Genomic DNA, 24,154 nt, shown 5'->3' with positions numbered 1-24,154 from the left:
ATGTGAGCGCGAGGTGGAGCCTCTCTGGAGTTTTCTCCTTTTCCACTGCTAATTGAGCGAGAAGACAGACGTCCCTGTGGAGAAGGTAAGAGCCCCAGAGAGGTTTAGTACCTAGGCAGCCTGATCCACCCAGCTGCTGGCCAAATTCTCGGCAGGGAAAACAGGAGGTTAAGGTGGGATAATTTTCCCCCAGCTTGGCCTTTGTCCCTTTGAGTCCTTGGGGTTTGACTTTTTTGGTTTCCCTTTTCCTGCTTCCCTCCCTCCACTGGCGAGGAGGGGGTACTCTATAGCCCTCATGGTGGGAGACCTCCCAAAGAGATGGGACAGGAAGCGTGCTCTGAGAGTGATCCTCACCGGTGACCTGAGCCATCCCTGGGCCATCTGGGGAACCCTCAGCCCACCGCCAGAGTCTCCACGCTGATTGGCTGAGCAGGGGGTCTCGTGGCAGGGAGGAGACTCAGGACTTTGTTCTTCTCGTTTAAGGCCCAGCAAATAAGCCAGAACCAATCATCTACTTGGTGAATTGTTCTCCTTCTCACTGCTGATTGTCTCTGAGCCGTTCCTGGTTCTTGCTGGTGTTCTCGTGCTTCTAAAACACTTGCTGAAGAATCAGTGTGAATGGTTGTTGGCCTATAGCTCATTGCAGGTCCCTTTATTCTGATCATTCAGTGTGTGAAGCTCCAGCCTGATGGTTAGTTTGATGGTTAGTCAATTCTGTTTTGTTGAAATGGCTGATAAAAGAAGTTGTGGTGAATGGAATGTATATTCCTAATTTTTGTGTCTTTTTGTTACTTAAGGTTTAGCCTAGAGGGATTCTCTGTTCTGAATCTGATTACCCTGTAAGGTATTTCCCATCCTGATTTTACAGAGGTGATTCTTTTACTTTTTCTTTCATTAAAATTCTTATTTTAAGAACCAGATTGCTTTTTCATTGTTCCTAAGATCCAAGGGTTGGGTCTGTGTTCACCGATGCAAATTGGTGAGTATTTTTATCAAGCCTTCCCCAGGAAAGGGGGTGTAGGGCTTGGGAGGATTTGTGGGGGAAAGAGGTTTCCAAGCGGGCTCTTTCCCTGTTATATTTCTTTGACACTTGGTGGTGGCAGCAATAAAGTCCAGGGACAAAAGGTAAAATAGTTTGTACCTTGGGAAAATTTTAACCTGAGCTGGTAAAAATAAGCTTAGGGGGTTTTTCAGGCAGGTTCCCACATCTGTACCCTAGAGTTCAGAGTGGGGAATGAACCTTGACATAGACTGTTGGGATATGTTTCAAAATGTTGCAGGGCTTGTTTCATGGTCTCCACAACGACAATCTTTCTTCCTTTTAAGACGTGATGACATTTTTGGTCAAGGTCCTTGATTATTCAGGGACATATCCAGGAAGACCCAAAGTATTTGGGACATAAGCCTTGTCTGGAAGGGTGCACAGGGCTAAAGTGTTTTTGGCCATAGCAGGTTACTTGTCCCAAGACTGACGTCCATCCCCCTTCAATTCAAGCCCCAAATGAGCTGTTACCAGAATTGCCCATTTTGGGAGCTGCAGGGATCTTTAGCTTAGGTACAAGGAGCGTTGCTGCAGAGTGAATGGAGAAGCCAAAAACACCCATGGAGGTGGGGTGGGGGGGAGAGCAATCAGCTTAAGCATGAAAGTTATTTATTCCCAGTTAGTAACCTTACAAGGGGAGCCAAACCAAAAAAAACCGTTCCACTATTAAATGTAATTTAAATTTGATGACAAAATTAGGGCTAGCAAACTATAACTGATCACAAAAGGCAGGGTCACGAGGCTATTCCTAGAGAGAGAGAGAGGCACAGAAAGAGACAGATGGATCTCAGCACTCCTTGAAGCTGGACTCGATCAGGGTTCCCAGGTGGCCTTGGTCGCGGAGGGACCGGAGCGCTGGAGCCAGGCAGAGCCCCCAGCACAGTCAGTCAGGAAAAGCGAATGAGGAGGACTTGTGGCACCTTAGAGATGAACCAATTTATCTGAGCATAAGCTTTCATGGGCTAAAGCCCACTTCATCAGATGCATGCAGTGGAAAATACAGCAGGAAGATATAGATATAGCGATACAGAGAAGACGAGAAAATGGGGGTTGCCATAGCAACTCTTAACGAGACCAATCGATGAAGGTGGGCTGTTAGCAGCAGGAGAAACAAAACTTTTGCTGTAATCATCAGGCTAATCTGGGGGGACTAAAACTGCAGGGCAGAGAGAGCAGTAAGTGTTGGGGGTCCCGATCCAGTCCCCCAGCTTCTAGCCGCCCACCCCTTTAAGGCTGCCATTGCTGGGAGCCCCCTCCATCTGCAACTTCAACTTGTAAAGATTGTAGATAAAACCTATACAGCTGTGTGCCTTTGGGCAAAAACTTACACACAGGTACATGAAATCCATGCAAAGGAAACCACAGTGGGTAAAACCAGGGAACAAAAGCCTGAGCAGCCAAAACCCAGCCAGCTGTTGCTCCCACGAAGAGGGAGTCCACAGCTCACCCCCAGAGGGTCGCCGACGGTCTGGTGAGACGCTAGAAGGGCCATTTGCAAGTGCTTCAATTTTCCAGCTCGATTTGGCTGTTGGTTTCTGGCCCAAAATGCGGAGGCCTGACAGCGTCAGCACTGGGCAAATGTGGCTCGTTGCTGGAAGAGTCTGATTCTCCCGTCGTCTTCTCCCTCCCGAGGGATCCTCCGCGTCTCTCAGCAGCTCCTGGGGTCCCCAGCCACTGTCCCCCCAGCCCGGTGGCAGACTGACGGCAGGGCAAGAAAGCGGACGCCGAACCCTCTTTGCTGTTGGCCTCCGGGACATCGCAATCAGCTTGTGCAGAAACACACACAGACCCCACCCGGAGCACATCGTACGTCACACACACAACACGTCCTGCGTCGCACATCACACACACAAAACATTGCACGTCACACACACACAACACGCCTCACGTTGCACGTTGCATGTTGTACGTCGCACACGCAAACAGAAGACATCGCAAACCACACTTCACATGTGCGTCTTCTTGTTTGCCGTGTTGAGTGTGTGTGTGATGTTGTGTTTCTGGTGTCATGTGACATGGTGTGTGTGTGTGTGTGTGTGTGTGTGAGATGTGTGTTGGGTGTGTCGTGTTGTGTGTCATGTTGTGTGTTTGTGTGTGTGATGTGTGGTGTGTTTGTGGTGTCATGTGACATGGGGTGTGTGTGTGTGTATGTATAAGATGTGTTTTGCATAGTCTTGGGTGTGTCGTGTTGTGTGTCATGTTGTATGTGTTTGTGCCTATCTGTGTGATGTGTCATGTGTCGTGTTGTGTGTTTGTGTGTGTGTGACGTGTGGTGTGTTTGTGGTGTCATGTGGCGTGCGGGGATGTGTGTGTGACATGTTGTATGTCATGTTGTGTGTGTTTGTGTTTGTGTGACGTGTTGTGTGTTGTGTTGTGTATGTGTGAGGTGTTGTGTTTCATGTTGTGCATGTGTGAGACCTGTTTGTGTGTGTGATGTTTTGTGTTTGTGACACATTGCGTGTTTGTGCGACGTGCGACGTGTTGTGTGTGCGATGTGAGGTGTGCAATGTGCGACGTGTGCCGTGATGAGTGTGCGTGCGACGTGCGACGTGTTGTGTGTCTGACATTCGACACGTTGTGTGTGTGACGTGCGATGCGCAATGCGTTGTGTGTGCAGGTGTGATGTGCAACATGTGACGTGCGATGTGCAAAGTGTTTGTGCGAGTGAGGCGTGAAATGTGTTGTGTGTGTCCGTACGATGTGCGATGTGCGATCCGTTGTATGTGTGACTTGTTGTGTGTCATGTTGTGTGTGTTACATGTTGTGCTGTGTGTGTCATATTGTGCATGTCTGTGTGAGATGGGTTCTGTGTCTTCTTGTGTGTGTGTGAGAGAGGTGTTTGTGTGTGTCATGTTGTGTGTCACGTGTGTTTGTGTGTGACGTCTTTCTGTGTGTGTGTCGTGCGACTTGCATGCATGTGTGCATGCGATGTGTTGTGTGTATCTGTGCAACGTACAACAGGTTGTGAGGGACATGCAATTTGTTTCTGTGTGTGTCGTGTTGTGTGTGTGTCATCTTTTGTTATGTGTGTGTGTGAGACGGGTTGTGTGTCGTGTTGTGTGTGTGAAATGTTTTTGTGTGTGTTTGTGTCATGTTGTGTGTGTCATGTTATGTGTGTTTGTGTGATGGGTTGTGTGTTGTGTGTGAGTTGTGTGTTATCTAGAGTGTTGTATGGATTGTGTGTGCTTGTGTGTTTGTGATGACATGTGACGTGGTGTGTGGGTGTGGGTGTGTGAGACGTGTGTTGTGTGTGTGTGACATACTGTGTGTGTGTCTTTGTGGTGTGGTGTGTGGCCATTTTCTGTATTGTGTTCAGTGTGTGTATGGTGTTGTGTGTGTGGTGTCATGTTTTGTGTGAAGTGTGTGTCGTCTTGTGTGTGTTTGTGTGTGAGACGAGTTGTGTGATGTGTTGTGTGTATGTGACGTGTTGTGTGTCACATTCTGTGTGTGGTGTGTGTTGTCTAGAGTGTTGTGTTGTGTGTGTGTGTCTGTGTGAATGTCTGTGATGTGTTGTCTGTTAGGGTGTGTGCCTGTGTTATGTTGTGTGCCGTTTTGTGTGTTGTGCTGTGTATGTGACGTGTTGTGTGTCGTGTTGTGTGTGTTTGTGTATGTGTGACATGTGTGTAGTTTTTTCTGTCTGTGTGATGTGGTGTGTCTCGTGTTTTGTGTTTGTGAGTGTAAGGTGCTGTGCGAGCGACACGCAATGTGTTGTGTGTGTCCGTGCTATGTGCGATGTGCATCGTACAACAGGCGACGCGTTGTGTGTGTGTGTGCGACGTGCAATGTTTTGTGTGTGTGTGTGCTACACACAGCATGTTGTGCGTGTGATGTGCGACGTGTGTGTGAGACGTGCTACACGTGACGTGTTGTGTGGGTGGCGTACAATGTGTTGTGTCTGTGTGTGCGACACACACATCACACACAACACGTCTCATGACACCACAACCACACAACACACACTCAACATGACACACAAAACGGCACACAACTCAACACACACACAACACGACACACACACACACAACACAAAACACAACACAGCACACACACACTGAACACAAGACTCTGCACGACACACAGCACACACACAAGACATCACACACACACAGACGTGTCTCACACACACACGTGGGCAAACGTGGCTGGTTGCTGTCAGGGTCTGCGTCTCCCTGCGGGTCCAGGGGCCTGGCTGCAGCTCCCGCCCCAGCCCTCCCCCCGGGGGCGTTGGCTGCTGCCCCTTCCCGTGTCCCGGCCCCTCCGGCCTGGGTGTGTGGCTGGTGGCTGCTCTGTGGAAACGCCTGTGGGATGCGGCTTCCTTCGAGTTCCCAAAGGGTTGGTTGGACTCGGGGTAGAAAGTTGGCTAGATTGTCGGGCTCAATGGGTAGTGATCAATGGCTCCATGTCTAGTTGGCAGCCGGTATCTAGCGGAGTGCCCCAAGGGTCGGTCCTGGGGACGGTTTTGTTCAATATCTTCATTAATGATCTGGAGGATGGTGTGGATTGCACCCTCAGCAAGTTTGCGGATGACACTAAACTGGGAGGAGTGGTAGATACGCTGGAGGGTAGGGATAGGAAAGAGAGGGACCTAGACAAATTGGAGGATTGCGCCAAAAGAAATCTGATGAGGTTCAACAAGGACAAGTGCAGAGTCCTGCACTTAGTACAGAAAAATCCAATGCACCGCTACAGACTAGGGACCGAATGGCTAGGCAGCAGTTCTGTGGAAAAGGACCTAGGGGTGACAGTGGACGAGAAGCTGGATATGAGTCAGCAGTGTGCCCTTGTTGCCAAGAAAGCCAATGGCATTTTGGGCTGTATAAGTAGGGGCGTTGCCAGCAGATCAAGGGACGTGATCGTTCCCCTCTATTCGACATTGGTGAGGCCTCATCTGGAGTACTGTGTCCAGTTTTGGGCCCCACGCTACAAGAAAGATGTGGAAAAATTGGAGAGAGTCCAGCGAAGGGCAACAAAAATGATTAGGGGACTGGAACACATGAGTTATGAGGAGAGGCTGCGGGAACTGGGATTGTTTAGTCTACGGAAGAGAAGAATGAGGGGGGATTTGATAGCTGCTTTTAACTACCTGAAAGGTGGATCCAAAGAGGATGGATCTAGACTATTCTCAGTGATAGCAGATGACAGGACAAGGAGGAATGGTCTCAAGTTGCAGTGGGGGAGGTTTAGGTTGGATATTAGGAAAAACCTTTTTTACTAAGAGGGTGGTGAAACACTGGAATGTGTTACTTAGGGAGGTGGTGGAATCCCCTTCCTTAGAAGTTTTTAAGGTCAGGCTTGACAAAGCCCTGACTGGGATGATTTAGTGGGGATTGGTCCTGCTCTGGGCAGGGGGTTGGACGAGATGGCCTCCTGAGGTCCCTTCCAACTCTGTTATTCTATGATTCTATGAGTCTATGATTCAAATCCCTGACGTAATCCCACTCCGTCCAGTAGCCCCAGGCACATTCCAAGCGTTGGATTTGAGACACTGAGTCAGCTTCCTGCAGTGAGTTTCAGCCTTCCCAGAGGTAATTTGTGGGGGCTCGCCATTTTCGGATGTTCTTGTTTATTTCCCCTCCATCCAATTCAAATGAGTTTGAAATTACTCACGGCAACATTCTTTCACTTACTTTGGTAAACAGAACAGTTATCAAATGTTGTACTGAGAGACCAGTCAGTGGGGAACAGAGCGATAGTCATTTGTAAACCAGTTGCATTAAGAACCACAGGTCTCTGGATGGGGGTAGACCACCGTGGGGATGGGAGTGTCACAGAGAATTTGGAGGGAGGTGGCGGAGTAGAGGGTGGAAGAGGTTGAATTAGGGTACATTTTCCCTTGGCCCCGAAAGGGGCAGCACGACATGCCCAATTAAAAGGGGGTGTCACGCCTGAAGAATTTACAATATCCACCAAAATAACAGTAACAACAAGACAAACACAGAACACAATGTTTTGTTGCGACAGGGGACCCACGGCGTTCTGGGTTTTCTTCCACTGGCACCAGCTTGCCCAGAAAGTGTCTGAAAAAGAAAATAAACATTCCCCAGCCCCTGGGTGGGGACAGATGATTGCTTAAAAATGCCCCTTTCTTTTCACATTTTTTTTGACTGACTGCAGGAAAACCAAAAAATTACCTTTATATTTTGTTTGTTTGTTTTTTCATTCAAAGGATACTTGCTGCATACCTAGGCAGAGGAGGCCTGTCTATGTAAACACGGTCTGTTCCTGAAGTCTTTCCCCCAGCTCATCACTAGATGTGAGGGGGGAGGTCATTCAGGCCTTCCTTACACTTCGTATTTAAAAACTCCTTATTGTTCCTACCTCTGCTGGCCTTAGATTTCTCCTCCTGTCCCTTCTTTGGCAGCTCGTAAGAGGTGGCCAAGTGGTTAAAGTGGTGGGCTGCTAATCATTGTGCTTTGCATGCATGGGTTTGAATCCCATCCTCATTGTGTGCATTTTGTCTTCTCCCCTCCTTCACAAACAACCATCTCCCCTTTGGTACAAGCCACATTGCTTCCTGTAAACAAAAACCTTCTCAGGAACTCAGACCTCCCTTGCTGTCAATAAAACACGTCTAAATCCCAGATTTCTCAAAGAGTTCTTTGTTTCTTAGTATTTATCTCAAAAGGTAACAGCCTCATAACGTCCCCCAAACACCCTGGGACCAGCCCAAATAATTAAAATGCCCCCACCTCAGCCACGACAGTGACCCACAGCTAGCGTGTCTAGGTCAAGGTGCTCTGGAGGAAGCAACTCAAACGTTTTCTCTCTGCTTCCCTTGGCGAGGTCTGACTGGGAAAACAAAATTGAAAATTTTCTGCTGGGAAACCAATTCTAGTCTGTTTGGGGACTTTCATTTGAATGGATTATTATTATTCTCTTCTGATCTCTGAATTATTTCAGTTCAGTCTTTGTCCTCCAGATGTGTTGCCAGGTGTTGAGCAGAGTGGGAGTGAGGCCAAGTCATGACGTCTCTTCCCCTCTTCCAACTTGCTAGGAAGTTCCGCTGCCTTGATGTGAGTCAAGCAGTGTCCATTGTCTCCGGGCTTTCTCGGAGGTGTCCGCATTGTACACGGTTCCTGGGAGAGTCCTTGGGAGCGTGGATACCTTTACTGGGCCATCTGTCTCCACTGTCATTTTGTAGCCCTGCAGCCCCAGCCCCAGAAGCCTGAGTCAGCTACCCCGGGCTCTGAGACAGGTGCCCTGGGTGTTTTAATTGCAGTATAGACATAACATTAGGATACATCTACAGTGCAATGAATCACCCACGCCTGGCCCGTGTCACATTAATCCAGGACAGCGGCTTGGGCTGTAAAGTTGCAGGGCACGTGTCTCGGCTCAGGCTCAGGACCCTGCTCTAGGAGCCCAGAAGGTTGGGAGGGAGTTTGGCAAGTGAAAAAGGTAAAACCGCAGTGAAGTATTCCCCTGGACTCAATGGCATTTCTCCATTTCTCTGTCTGCTTCGGAGCAGTGACAAAACAGGTCCTGCTGCATTCGTTATTTCAAAGGGAGGTTTAGGATTTTCATTCTCAGACACGGTGCACAAAGCAGGACTCAACCCTCAGCATAAACTGAATGAGCCGCCCACAGATTCTGGCAGCCCCAATGAGCCACTTGGTGTGAGAGCTCGGACCTGCCCCTGTCCCAGAGGGAGGGGGTCATCTGCGAGGGGACTGGAACACTGGCCTATCAGCCCTTCACACCCAAACTTTCAGTCACTCTATTATCAGTGCCTATGAGTGTAATTTAAACAACAAGAACGGCTACACTGGGCTAGACCAAAGGTCCATCTAACTCTGTTATTTGTCTTCTGATAGGAGCCAGTATCAGGTGCCTTAAAAGCCACTACTGGGAGTTGAACCCAGGATCTCCTCTTTAGAAGACAGGTGCCTTAAACCAGCTAATCCATGGTGCTTTCCTCTGGCTAATGTATGGTGTCTGCCCACACCTGACTCCCTGCCAACCCGCACTGGGCCCTGACAAGCGTTTCTTGTGTTTCGATTCTGTAAAGCAGAGAAGCAGGTGAAGTTTTACTCCCAAGGTGTGTGTGTGATTCTTTGGACAGGTCTATCTTACAAAATTAAGTCAGTAACAACATTACTTTGGGGTGTTAAAAATTTTACCTTCCCTGAGCAATGCAGTTATATCAGCCTAATCCCGGTGTAGATAGCACTGGGTTAACAGGAGGACTTCTTCCCACCCCACTCTGCCTCTTCGGCTGAGGCCTGCTGGTCCACCTTTCACTCGCTCCTCTCTCCCCGAGGCCTCCTTGCCGGCTGCTCATTCCTCTCCGCCCCCTACCCCAAGGTCTGCCCGCCACCCACACCTCTCTGACCCCTCCCCTGAGACCCACCATGGCCGCCGCTCCCACCTCTCAGCCCCACCCATGAGACCCACCCAGCCTGCCACCCGTGCCTCTCCGTCCTGCCCTGCCCACCACTTGCACCTCTGTGCCCCTCCCCTGAGGCCCACCCTGCCCACCTCTTTCTTCATGCCGCTGTTGTTATTCCATGACACATTAAAGATGGAATGAAAAGCTGAGTTTCCTCCAGGGTGAGGAAAGGAAGGAGACACCAACCCCCTGGCAAAGCTCTGTGCCCCACAGAAAACCTGCCCCCTGCTATTACAGTCACTGATGTACTGGGGATATGACGGGAAAGGGACTGTCTGAATTATCGAGGCAGGAATTTTACAACAATCTACAGCAACATCACTGGCCACAAACACACTCTCCTCATGCTCCAGCCAGAAGGGAAACGAGCAGGAATTCTTGTTCAGCCCTGGGCACACTTACACAACAGCACAGCAGTGAGTGTGTTGTGGACGCTGGTCTGAGGAAACAATTGGAAACGATCACTCAGTGAGAAAAGAACTAGAGTGTCGTGAGAGCGCTCTATAAAGCAAGTAGTTGTGGCTGAGTGGTTAAGATGGTGGACTCGAAATCCCTTGGGGGGGGTCTCCCTGTGCAGGTTTGAATCCTGCCAACTACGGAGGAAGTTGTGGCTCTTCAGTTTCAGTGCCTGAGCATCCTTGGCCCCAGTGGGAGCCAGGCTACGTCTACACGACAGAGTTATGCTGCTTTAGTTAAAGCGTTTTAATTAAGCCGCTGTTGCATGTCCACACTAGGCTGCTTGTGTCACCGGAGCGCATCCAGGCTAGCAGCTCTTGGATCGCCACAGAGAGCAGTGCATTGTGGGACGCTATCCCACTGTGCAACTGGCCGCAGGGTGCTTTGGGAAGGGTTTGCAATGCCTTGTGGGCAGCCACACGAGGCAGGTTTCTCTATCCCATTGTTCCATGGGCATCCGACTCGATTGCCAGCTGCTTTTCAGCTGCCGTGGGCATGGTGGGCAGAGAGTGTGTGTGTGTTGGGGACAGACAGTGTGTGTGTTCGGGGAGCGTGTGTGTTGTGGAAGAGTGAATGTGTTGGCACGCTGTCCCTAAGTTCAGACAGCTGCTGGAAGCAACCAGTCCTGAGTCAGGCGGAGGGGGACACCCCAGTCCTGAGTCAGGGGGAGGGGGACACCCCAGTCCTGAGTCAGGGGGAGCAGGACAGCCCCGACATCAGCCCCCACTTCCCGCACTGGCTCAGCACAGCTCAGCAGTCTCTGTCACATACACACACTGCTGCCTGCCTGGCTGTGTGTCAGGGTGCAGGACGAGGGGGGTTTAGAGGGCCATGGGCCCAGCACTTTTTAGCAGCCCTAAGAACGGACAACGGAGGGGGGAACAAGGTGGAGCCTTGGGGGAAGAGGCGTTCTGTGGGTGTGGCCTCGGAGGGAGGGGTGGCATCAGGGAGAAGGGGCGGTGTGAGATTGGGGCCTCAGGGAGAAGGGGCGGAGTGAGTGAGGGCTGGGGGGAAAGGAGTGTCATGGGGGCGTCACAGTTCGGACGCCGGTGGCCCCCCCACTGTAAGGAATATTCCACCACCCCTGCTCTGGGTCCTAGGTGTGGTGAATTTGTCAGGTCTGTTGCCGGCACCCAGTGCCGAGAGGCTGAACAACAGCTTGAGTTGGTTCGTTACCCGGTGTGCTACACCCAATAATCACAACGGGGTGGAGAAGCAGAAAAGTTTATTTGCAGCTGCAAAAAGGTACAGGGAGAATAAAATCTCAAATCCTGCACAACAGAGCAGGAAGTTACACAGGCTTTTATACATCCTTTCTCCCAGCATACTTATCCAATAGCAAGCTGCCCCAAGTATCCATATAGCCAGCCAATCCAGTTCCCAGCTAGTTCCCTGATTCTCTGTATCATTTGTTAAACGAAACATAAAGCTGCTTTATTCAGCATTGTTCTTCCATATCTCCCCTGTTTGGCCTTGCTTAGTTTCAGGCAGTCTGACTCTGCAACATACTGTTGCAGATTCTCAGTATAACTGCTGTGTGTGCCTCCAGGTGGGGGGGCGGGCAAGGACACCTGGGCCTAGTGCAAGGGGGCTTCATAGACACTCATGGTCTTCCATCTCCTCGAGTTACCTAGTGGCCATGCCCCAGTGTCCCCAACAGGTCTGAGACAGGAGTTGCTTGTGAATGACAGTGACCCCTTTGCCAATTGGCACCAATAAGCTTTTGTCACACATTGCGACGGGGCAAGGCAAGACGGCTATAGTTAAGTAGTGCGGAACAGGTATTTTAGCCCCAGCCTAAACAAATCCTTGGTACTATGGTAACCAAATGGCAGTTGTTTCAGGTTAATCAAGACACCTGGGGCCAATTAAGATCCTTCTAGAAAGCAGTGGAGATAGCTAGGTTGATTGGAATACCTGAAGCGCATCATGGCCTGGCTGGAACTAGTGAAAAGCCTCCCAGTTCGTCAGTGAGGCGCATGTGTCAGGATCTGTAGGAGGAAGCCGTGCTGTTGGAGGAACCAAGCAGTGCAAATCCACATCAGGTGCAAGGAAGGAGGCCCTGAGGTAACAGCGAAGGAGATACTGAGTGGGGGCTACTGTGGGGAAGCGGCCCAGGGAATTGTACACGTCCTATTTCCCAAAAGTCAGCTACCATAGCTGCTACTATTAGGGTCCCTGGGCTGGAGCCCAGAGTAGAGGGTGGGCCCAGGCTCCCCCCTCCCCTCTCCTCCCCTTTCCTCCCCTCCTTGATTAATCATGGATACTGGGAAACAGAGATTGTGCGAGGGAGGGTTGCTTCTCCTCACCTCCCTTGCTGGCTTATGATGGCTCAGTAAGCTGTGGCCCTTGCCTCTAGAGAGAGAGAAGGGCTATGTGGATGGTCACAGTGAGCCTCTGAGGCTAGCAAAATCCACCAGGAAACGTGGGACCCATAGAGACAAGGACAGAGCTTTGTCACAACATGCACTGAGCTATACCCTCACACCCTGATATAATAGAAAGACCAGCACAAAAGACAGAGAAAGGAACAATAAGATACTAAAATAACAACGGTTGGAACTCTCCATTTCTCTCAGTCTTTGGGTGGATGGGTACGAAGAGCTGTAGCTACAGTTGAGGAACCAGGCGATCAGACAGCTGGCCCAGCCCTCCATACTAGTACCTCTCTCACATATAGGGAAATGGGTCAAAATTGGAATTCATGTCATGACTCACTTCCCATAGGGGATCGGTCTGTCTCAGGCTCTGTCTATACTTCAAACACTGGAAGTATTCTTCTGACAACCTAACACTGTCTATGCTGGGGCAGAGGTCACATTAACTACTTCTCTCAGTGGACTTTTCACACCCCTGAGAGAGGTGGCTACGTCAACATCGCTTTTCAGCATAGACCAGACTTTAGATGGCTTCTTGACCTAAAAGGTAATGGACTTCAGCCTTTTCCTTGGTGGTTGAGGACTGCAACTTTCCTACCTGCTGAACACATCCTATGACAGATGACTTTCCTTTGCAAATTAGAGAAGTGGGGAAGTCAGTGACCCTTACAGTCTAAGTGTAAGAACTTGTAAAAACTTCTACAAATTGTCTCTTCAAATAATTTTGCTTTCACTAGAAATAGACTTTGAAACTAAGCAAAATAAGTTCTATTTGAAACACAAAAATTTAAAATCTATACTGGGCCAATATTCACTTATACACTCTCACACACATTCTTCCACCCCAACCATTGGAGTGAGGTTTTTTACCAGAACTCCTTACACTACAGGGGGTAAATTAAAGCAAATTAACTTTTCAAGATCAGCTGTCACTTCCTGTATGACTAACAAAACAAAAAAAACAAGACACTTTGTTTTACAAAGTGATTCAGATTATCACACAATTAGTCTCCCATTCTTTAACCAATAAATTCATTTTAATTGGAAACAATAATATATTCAAAGAGCTCAAATTCTTGTCATATGAGTTCATTTTCTTTTAATCCCCGTTGCCAACAACTGAACCTTGGCTCTAGTTCCGGTTTGTCCCAACGTAGGTCCCAACCAATTCTCTGAGTTCATATATCCCTGGTTCTTCTAAAAGGCATTTATCGGTATAACTATATTGCTCAGGGGTGTGAAAAATCCAGAGTTGAGCAATGTAGTTACACAGCCCTAACGCCCTGTGTAGATAGCGCTACGTCAGCAGGACATATAGTTTGAGGGGGCTGGACTAATGAAGTCCGACGGCAGAGATCTCTCCCATTGGCTTAGAGCATCTGTAATAGCATGCTACACCAGTGCAGCTACATGGGGGCAGCTGTGCCAACATCAGCTTTATTGTGAAGCCGGAGCATCAGACACAAAACCAGAGAATCAGGACTCAACATGCGAGTATCTGGAAGTCTGAAACTGGAACCGGACACATTCGTTGCCTCATTGGTTGCCATCATTTCCACAGCCTGAAAGTCCTTGTTTCTGTGAAAATAGAATGAATTATATTGAAATTATAATTCATTAAAGAAATGCTACTTGAAGGGTTTGTTGAAATATAGTTGTCAAGAAGAGAAACATTAAGGAGTGTGAGACAATGGGTCCTCAAACTAATTAACTTAGAGCTCCTACTGAGCTGGGAGATTGGTAAACATTAGTATGCAAGTAAGATATGTATGTATATTTGTCAGTTTCTGCTTCCTTTTGTCTCTTATGTTAAATTGGCTTATCTGTATAAATAAGTTAGCTTGAGCCTTTGCAGGGGGCTCACATATCTGGGTGCACTGGCAAAGTGCTTTGCTAATAAACAGAATGGTCTGACAAATTATGTGAGTCCTGAAGCTGACTTTGACATTACCGGATCAGGCACCAAGTTTGGAATCCACGAGGAGGGAATGTCCTATGAAGCACTCTCTCTCTTTGGATCCAAATGGTGAAGGATGATTGTTCTCAATCTAACCCTGGCATGCTTTGGATCTGTAATCAGTGAGTTGTACAAACAAACAATTTTCCTTGGGGCTTTGGTCACCATAGCTTCTTTTACTGGGATGGAAACCAAGAATGGAGCGTGTACTCATTCAACCCCAGTTCTTTCCAAATCCTTGGCCTTGGTTAGGGTAAGTGTACACTTCAGAATCCTTTACAAAAGCACTCAAAATCTCAGCAGTGTTAGTGAGGAATGGCTTCCTGAAACATGCCCAGCTTTTCTTTAATTTGGTGGCACAATTCCAGGCAAGGGACTGGATACAGGCCTGTTAGTTATCAGAGCTGGAGTTTCTATTCAAAACTAGCTATTTTTCTGCAGCTATTAGATTTCCAACACTGATTTCATTTCATACACTTTTTTTTAGCACCTACAAAGGATAAATTCAATAAAAAACCCACTTCTATTTCCTCAACATCTGCATCATGAAGGAGACCATTCCCCATGCCATAGAATTAGTTAGGTTATTTAAAAACTTTTTAGTAACCTAGCATCCCCCATAATGGGGGACAAAACAGCCCCCTTGCCAGAAGTGGCTCTACCAATTGATGGAACCTGGGATTTAAACTCCAAATGATCACACAGTGCTTGGGATCCATCTGAATTCCCCTTCCAGGTTTTTGACACTTTCATCTCCAGGCATAGCGACTCTGATATAGGATTAAAGAAGTCAAAGCATCGTCTCCAAGCACAGACAGCTGAGAACGCTTCATCACGTGACACTTTGAGAAGTGGAGGGATAGAATGTGACGAAGATCCCTCCTGTCTGAGCCATGCAGAGTTAACAGGTCTGGAGTGATGGGGAAGGAGGGAATCTCTGAGTCACCCCATCTCCTTCCAGTGTCACAGAGGCTGAAATGACACTTCTTTTCCTGCCCCTGCTCCTCTTCCTTTAAATATAATTGGGAAAGTTCCCAATATAACTGCTCTTCAGCACAACCCAGAGCAACGTGAGAACAACTGGCAATGATATAATCTGAATCATTGGTGATTCCGAACAATCATTTTGCAATAGGAGGAATGGTATAGATGTGATGCTCCCTGGTTCCTGATAGGAAGGGCACACTCAAATTATTCATGAGACAATGGAGTAGATAGGAAGGACAAATGGGTCCACTTCAAAACAGGGTGAACTGCAAAAGGCAAAAATGGGCCACTCATTTGGACACGCTGAGGGATAACGGTGCTGCAAACAGTTCAAACAACTTTAAAAGCTACTATGTGGGAATCAGGAAAAGTATTAAAGAAAAAAAAGTACGGATAGCCCTAGAGGTTTTTATGGTGTTGATCTCCTGTGCAGATTCTTGGATGGCTAACATGGGCTGAGTGCCAAGAGAAGGTTTTCCCACACTCACAGCATTCATAGGGCCTCTCCCCTGTGTGGTTCTCTGATGGGTAACAAGGTTTGAGCTGCGATTGAAGGTTCTCACACTCACGGCATTCATAGGGCCTCTCTCCTGCGTGGATTCTCTGATGCTTTATAAGGGCTGACTGGTCATGTATGTTTTTCCCACACTCAGTGCATGCATTTTTTGTCTTTCCTCTGAGGATTTCCTGCTGTGTTGTGCTTTCCTTGAGGTCCTTCTGAGTTCCCCGACAGGAAATTAATTTACCCACTTTATCCCTTGGCCGATTTCCCTGCTCGCTCTCTGGTCTGTGCTGAATCTCACAGGATTTTCCCTGCTCATGACTCCTGGACACGTTCCTTTCCGATCTTTGTGATAATGCTCTGTGTTTATCCACTTGCCCAGCATCTTCCTGCTGAGAATTCTGCTCCTCTTTCTCACATGCCATCGCATCACCTGCTGCGGTAGAGACAGAAACCTCAAACAGGGATGGAAAGGGGAAGGCCAACGAAAAAAAGTGCTGGAGACAGGTCAAATAAAAGCAGGAACTGAACTCCTCCAAACACTTCCCCTAAATGGGAGAGAGGAGGGGATCAATTCAGCCTTCACATCCCATCAAATTCATGGGGGGAAGGGAGGAAGCTACTGCCTGATGTCTGCTCGGATCTACAGGAAGCCATGAGTTATAGTTACCCTGAGGTTATGACCCCTGCTCGGGACAATAATGAACTGAGTGACCTCCCAAGGGCTTCGTAGGGCATCCCAGATGTTTCCTTCAGGCACTTACAGATTCTGAGTTGGTTTCATGTTTCCTCACCTTTGCAGGGAGCTCTCAGGGTCTGTCTTTCCTCTGAACCCTGGAGCTCTGAGACCCATGGCTCTTCCCCTTCTTCCAGCTGGGAAAACACATCAGGTTTGGAAATGGGAAACCCTGCTCAGATGAAAGAAAACAAAGGAGTTCAGGTGATTGCATAAGACTTTGTCATAAAAAAACAAAACATTCTATTAATTTCACTTCAGTGCTTGGTGTGACCTGGTGTGCCTTGGGGAGTCCTGACTGAAAACGCTAAGGTCAGGGCAGGCTAAAAAAGGGAGAGAAGATGCTCCCAGAACTGATGGCTAACACTGAAGTTAAAATCACCGACCACTCACAAACTATGCTTCTGATCCCCCACACTGGTTATTGAGAAGCTGAAAAAGATCACACAGCCCCCTTTATTGCATTCCAGTTCTCTGACTCCCAATCAGCACCTGTGTTCGCTACAGTGAGAGCTTATTTAAAAATTCTGGTCACAGAAACACAATGTTCTGACCCCAAAGGGTCAGCCATATTACCAGGTCAGCACAGGTTTGAATCATAGAATCTCAGGGTTGGAAGGGACCTCAGGAGGTCATCTAGTCCAACCCCCTGCTCAAAGCAGGACCAATCCCCAATTAAATCATCCCAGCCAGGGCTTTGTCAAGCCTGACCTTAAAAAAAAGGTTTGGATCTTACCCAAAATACCAGGCTACCAGCCAATCCTTTAGCCTCTAAACTAAAGGCAAGAAGGAAAGGTCAGACACATTCAGAAATCTATATATCGGGTTCTTCACAGTATTGGTGAGTTCCTGGCTTGAAAGTCCGTCTGGAACACATCCACAGCTTGGATGGGTCATTCAGTCCTTTGTTCAAGGCTTCAGTTTGCAGAGAAGTTGCTCCAGAGGTAGGTAGAGGGATTGAAGAGAAAATGAAGATGATGCAGCTGCCCTTTCTATTCCCTTTGCCTTGTGGCTTGTACTTCCTGTGTCCCAAACACAAGCTTCACAGCACATGGCATGGAAAAGCCCTGGAGTTCTCAGTACACAGGCATACCCCTGCATGTCTTGCTGACTCAATAGGTGTATCCCCTTGGTTCTTTTCATGGGCTCATTGTACAGCTGATGACCCTTGACAGGCCAGTGAAGAGGCTCAGCAGTGCTGATGCCAGTCTGTCCGGGGATGTCACCCAGAAACACTGCACAAGTCTGGAAATACAGATATACCCTACATGTCTATAACTCACAACACAAAGGTGGTACAAAACATAGAAACAAAATGATCATACTTGGAAAATCATAGCATTTTCACTGACACCTTACATGGCATATCTAGCATGATTCATTGCAATTTCATCATATTGGTATTTTATTATTAATTATTATTATTAAAGTGTCTCACAATTCCCTACAGTGTCACGCCTAGTAAGCCAGTGAATTCCCAGGACCAGCTCCCTGGGTCCCTGAAGATGCTGAGCACTCTGCTTATGAGGGATTGAAATACCCACATATCTGCTGGGGACACACACAGACAGGCACAGTCTGTACCCTGTGACGAAGTTCCTGCTCTACCTTGGTGGGTCTTGCGCTTATTGGCGGATTTGCTCACCTTGGAGCTTCACAGCAGCCCTCAGCTTGGCCGTTTTTCTGAACCCACAGTCCAGGCTGACGACTCCTGCGTCTGACCAGGAGTTGGGAGGATTTGGGGGGAACCCGGGCCCGCCGTCTACTTCGGGCTCCAGCCCAGGGCCCTGTGGAATGCACCTGTCTAGAGTGCCTCCTGGAACAGCTCTGCGACAGCGACAACTCCCTGGGCTACTTCCCCATGGCCTCCTCCCAACCCCTTCTTTATCCTCACCATGGGACCTTCCTCCTGGTGTCTGACAATGCTTGTACTCCTCAGTCCTCCAACAGTCCGTGTTCTCACTCTCAGCTCCTCGCGCCCCTTACTCCCAGCTCCTCACACGCACCTCACTAACTGAGGTGAGCTCCTTTTTAAAACCCAGGTGCCCTGATTAGCCTGCCTCAATTGATTCAAGTAGCTTCTTGATTGGTTGCAGGTGTTCGAATCAGCCTGTCTTACTGCTCTCCAGAAGGTTCCTGATTGTTCTGTTACGTTACCCAAGGAAAAGGGACCTACTTAGCCATCTGGCCTGACCCTGTCACAACCCCTATGTTCACTCTTCTAGAAAACTATGATCAATTATTTACATAGTATGGCTTCTTTGAGGTATCATTTGAAAATGCATAATCTACAGAATATTATCCTCCTGTTAAAATATGTGTAGCAACACTATGTAAAATTATGAGATTTTACTGTATCCTATTAGTGAAAAAGTTACAATTCTGGGGAACACCCTCAGACCAGTTCCTCAGAGACAGCAAGGCAAGCAGCTGGTCAAATTGCCATTCTCCAGGAGGGGGAAGGTGTGAAGAAGACATTTACATTCCTTCACAGGGACCACTTGAAGCTCATAGCTACAACAGACAGCCGATCACCATGACTCAGCTGAGAACTGAAGTTGTTTGTCGTACAGAGGACTGAATTATAAAAAGAGGGGAGGAAAATGCTTGAGACTCTCTCTCTCCCCCTTTTCCTCTGCTCATGACAGCTCCTGAAGAAACTGAACTTGGCAGCAGGGGCGAATTAGGGGGACTTCTGGCTGAAAGGACAGCCAGCCTGCCTCAGGATATAGTGAGAGAAACATTTGCTTTGTATCCGTTTTAGCTTGTTAACTTAGATGTTAGTTTGGGTTTTATCTTGCATTTCTTTTGTAAACAATTCTGGCTTTTATACCTCACTACCTGTAGTCAATTAATATGGTTTTTGTGCCGGTAGTTAGCCATCTCTTTTTATTGTTTCATCTAACCAGTGTGTTGGGATTAAAGTGTGTTGGAAAATCCATTTGGGATAACAAGGCTGGCACATGTCACTTTTCCACTGATGAAATGACAGACTTCATATGACCTTGCGTCGTTCAGTAGTGTGCTGGACAGTGAAAGATGCACAAAAGTCCGGGACCAAAGAATTTTCTGGGGTTCTCCTGTGGTGCACTGGAACTGCTTCTTGCAGTTCCCTGGAACTGCTTCTTGCAGAGAGAGAGAGAAGTCCAGACACAATGAGAGAGTCCTGGGGAAGCTGGGAACACTAAGAATGGGCTGGTGGGGTTCAGTGGAGAAAGGGAACAGGAAGGGCAGGGATATCACTGAATGCAGGATCTCAGCAGTCCTAGATGTCAGGATAGCACCTAGTGCAGCCCATTGGAAAACATAATCCCAACTATACATATAAAATGATGGGGTCTACATTAGCTGTTTCCACTCAAGAGAGGGATCTTGGAGTCATTGTTGATAGTTCTCTGAAAACATCCACTCAGGGTGCAGAGGCAGTCAAAAAGCAAACAGGGTGTTGGGAATCATTAAGAAAGGGACAGATAATAAGACAGTACATAACTTGCCTCTATATAAACCCATGGTACGCCCACATCTTGAATATTGTGTGCGGATGTGGTCGGCCCATCTCAAGAAAGATACATTACAATTAGAAAAGGTTCAGAAAAGGGCAAAAAAACCCGGACTAGGAGTATGAAACAGCTTCTGTATGAGGAGAGATATGTAAGACTGGGACTTTTCAGCTTGGAAAAGAGACAAGAGGGCATATGAGAGAGGTCTATAAAAGCATGTCTGCTGTGGAGAAAGTAAAGAAGGAAGTGTCATTTACTCCTTCTCAGAACACAAGGACTAGGAATCACCCAATCAAATTAATAGGCAGCAGGTTTATAAGAAACAAAAGGAAGTATTTCTTCACACAACGCACAGTCAACCTGGGGAACTCCTTCCCAGAGGACGTTGTGAAGGCCAAGATTATAATAGGGTTACAAAAAACAAAAAACATCATGAGAAATCTATCGAGGACAGGTCCGTGAATGGTTATTAGCCAGGATGGGCAGGGATGGTGTCCCTAACTTCTGTTTGTCATAAGCTGTGAATGGGTGACAGGAGATGAATCACTTCATGATTCCCTGTTCTGTTCATTCCCTCTGGGACACCCAGCGCTGGTCACTGTCGGAAGACAGGACACTGGGCTAGATGGACCTTTGGTCTGTCCCAGTGTGGCCATTCTGAAATACCAGGGAACCTAGTGAGTCCAGTGCAATGGGAGGGAGTAGGAAAATCCCTGGCTGTGGAGAACACTGGGAAATTAGAAACTATCATTCAGAAGCAACAGACTCTAAATAGTCTAGAAAAGCAGAATGTGAAAAATAAGAATCGGGGTCATGTGACTTCAGGAATGAGGGACTCAAAAAACCAAGTGTGCAGAGAAGGTAAATTGTGGTTAGTGCACATGGGGATGGGGGGAGCAACTCTCCAGGTCTCAAGGATTTTCACCAGCAACCGAGGCCATTGTCCCATGCACGGGGCAATCTGGAGCAGTGAGGAGTTGTGTCATCTGTAATCCTGGCTGAGTTTCAATGCTCTGCTGCTGGAGCTCCCTTGTCTGGATTCCCCCAGCCAGCATTCAAGGTCTGTGTGATCAGTAACCCTGGACCAGCCGCTCTGACCCCAGCAGCCTGCTTCTTACACCCCAAGCACTTTCTGGTCTGGGTGGAAAGGCTCAGGGTTTGAGAGAAGGCCAGGGGTAGGAAGCTTCTGCTCGTTATGCTGGACCTAACCCCCCGTTTTACTTGTGCAAACAGGAGATATTTGACACTGTGCGATTCTGCTCCTGTGCTCTCTTCCCACAGCGTTCAGCAGCAGGGGAGGGTCTCTGGTCGTGTGTGTGTCACTGGCATGCTGGGGTGATGCTGGAACAGGACAGAGCAGAGGTGGCATTGTGGGGGTGGCGTGAACCTCATCTCTTCAGTTCCCCTTCCAAGAACCGAGGGGACAGGAATCCTTACCCAGCGAGGTCACAGTCTCATAGGTCTCCTGCATGACGTCTCTGTAGAGGGCTCTCTGAGCGGGGTCCAGCAGAGTCCCCTCTTCCCTGGTGAAATACACAGCCACCTCCTCGAAGGTCACCGTCCCCTGAAAGAGCCAGAGCCCCACACTCAGGACCTGCTGCCCCACTCACAGCCCCACTATTCGTGGGAGAGAGGAGCCAATCAAACGGAAACTCTGGGTGGACCGCAGCCAACAGAGTCCCACCCCCACCCCACTCAGACCACCCAGGAAACACCAGGGTGAGGGGGCGAAGAGACACCCCTCCTCTCTCCCAGCAGATCCATCACACACCTACTAGCCACAGACTGATACCGGAGATGCTGCCCCGAGCAGAGTCTAGGGAGAGATCTCTTGTAGGAAGCCCAACACCCTCCTCCTTGTGAGGAGCTGGATATGAGGCAGGAGAATCTCCCCTAAGCCTGACTGGTGGCTTCCCCCTTCATATTTCAAGGCACCCACTGGTTAGTTGGGTCAGGCTCCAGCACGAGGAGTCTGGTCCTTTTTCCCAGCCCCATGTACGTGCGTTATTTTCTGTTCACCAAATTGGAGCATTTCCACCTCCGAACCTCATGCGTCTGTTCCAAGAATCTAGGCCACTTATTAAACAACTCCCAGCAGGTCTGCCACCCCCTGGTCTCCTCCCTTTCTCCACCCTGTGCATTTCCTGTCCCCGCTCCAACCTCCAAACCAGACGGTGCAAACCTTCCCCTCTCCCATGTATTTGCTGTCCCACTCCCTCCTGCAGGAACAGATCAGAACCCCCCCAATAATCCCTACCTGAGCTGGCTCCCCTGCAGCTATGTCGCTCCCCTGTCCCATGGGAGGACGGGATGAACCGGAACGAAACGTGAGCGTCGTTCTGCAGCCTGATCGGGCGAGAAGGGCCGTTGTGGAGGTTTGGGAACGGGCATTAGTTCATTTCACATCACGCTTCCCCAGGCTCTTTCCTTGCAGAGCGAGATCCGAGATTCTGCCGTGCTGAGAAAATGCTAAAAGAAAAGGAGTACTTCTGGGACCTTAGAGACTAACCAATTTATTTGAGCATGAGCTTTCGTGATCTGCAGCTCACTTCATCGGATGCATACTGTGGAAACTGCAGCAGACTTTATATACACACAGAGAATATGAAACAATACCTCCTCCCAACCCACTGTCCTGCTGGTAATAGCTTATCTAAAGTGATCATCAAGTTGGGCCATTTCCAGCACAAATCCAGGTTTTCTCACCCTCCGCCCCCCACACAAATTCACTCTCCTGCTGGTGATAGCCCATCCAAAGTGTCAACTCTCTACTCAATCTCTGGATTACAGCAGAGACCTGGCCCCTCCTGCCAGGCTAAGCCCACAGACACACTTTTAACCTCTTTTCTCTCTCCCGCATCCCAAAACAAAGTCTCTGAACGCAATCCTAGAAAAAAGCAGAACCAAAGGAGTCCCTTTCGAGGATTCCCTCTGACACTGACCCCACGGCAGCCACACCCCAGCAGGAGGGACATGGAGTCAGGAACTGGGTTTTCCTCTCTCTCATCCTCGTCTTGTCCACAGGAAAGTGATTCTCCCCACAGTGCAGTAATACATCTGTCTGGGCAGATGAGAGAGCTGGAAATCTCTTTCAAAACTCTTTTATCCCACGGACCCTGTCAGTCTCTATCTCCTTTTCCCTCTGCCCTCTCCATGCCTGTCTGCTCGGAAACTCTCATTCCTGGGTTGTTTGCTCCCCCATGGCTGGATTTGCTCCTGCAAATGGCAGGAGAAATGGGGTGGGGGGCTGTTTGTGTAGAGTCATTTTATAGTCCCTCACTGCCTGCCTGGGATTTCCCCATTGCCTGCCTAGGACCCCCACCTGCCCTCCACCAGGATCTGCCAGCCCATTTGCCTGGGACCCCCTGCACCTCCCAGCAGGACCCCCTGACGCTTTACAGGAGGACCCCTCACTCTGCGCCAGGGACCGCCCCACCACAGCTCTGTGCACTGGGCATGGCAATGGTCCCAGGAGCCAGCTGGGCAATCCCAGACAGAGCCCCTGGCACAGCACCAGGCAGCGTCTAATCCCCTGCCCCACCTGCCCAAGAGACCCCCACCCCCACTGGTCTGCAGCCAACAGGCCCCCAGCCATACCCACCTCCAGGACCCATAGCCTTAGGGCTGGGCACATCAGAACTACTCCCCGAAACCCCAAACCCTCCAGAGCCCACCAACCTGACTAGGGTCCCCCCTGCCCAGCCACCCAGAGGCCTCCCCCTACCACAATGCCCCTTCAGCTCCCGCTGCAATCTCCCCACACAGACATGCCCCCCCCCCAGCAACAGTGTTCCCTCACAGTGTCTGACAAGTGGACAGAAAGTTATCACCGCCCCCTGCTGGCCAGTCACACAGGCAGGGGGAGCCCGGGGGGACGCCTCTTTAACAGGAGAAGGGAAGCCATGGAGGGCCAAAATAACTAAGAAATTTCCATACTCTGTCACTAGCAAATAATGGCCACCGTGGATCCACCCCAGAGTTGGCTACAGCTTTGCACTGCGGGAAGCCCCCCCTCATGGATACCCTTTGTCATGGGGTTTGGGATACTTCTGGACCCACGCTGCACTCAGAGGGACCTCCTCATCCTGTGCCAGCTGGAGAAAAGAAAAGGGTCCAGCCAACTCGACCTATTCGACATTGGTGAGGCCTCTATTCGACATTGGTGAGGCGTCATCTGGAGTACTGTGTCCAGTTTTGGGCCCCACAC

The 24,154-nt window shown here is 49.0% G+C and overlaps 1 long non-coding RNA gene across 1 annotated transcript; it reads right to left on the bottom strand.

The window, feature by feature from the left end:
* Window positions 1-13,773: 13,773 nt before the first annotated feature.
* Window positions 13,774-21,446, bottom strand: LOC140904410 (uncharacterized). The gene is made up of 3 exons (XR_012156493.1): window positions 21,385-21,446; window positions 16,506-16,619; window positions 13,774-13,843 (listed from the first exon to the last, which is right to left on the bottom strand). It is a non-coding gene; the product is annotated as an uncharacterized lncRNA (long non-coding RNA).
* Window positions 21,447-24,154: the final 2,708 nt, after the last annotated feature.

Source organism: Lepidochelys kempii, unplaced genomic scaffold (genome assembly GCF_965140265.1).
Source record: "Lepidochelys kempii isolate rLepKem1 unplaced genomic scaffold, rLepKem1.hap2 scaffold_112, whole genome shotgun sequence".
NCBI lineage: Eukaryota > Metazoa > Chordata > Testudines > Cheloniidae > Lepidochelys > Lepidochelys kempii.
This window is presented reverse-complemented; position numbering and strand designations above follow the sequence as displayed.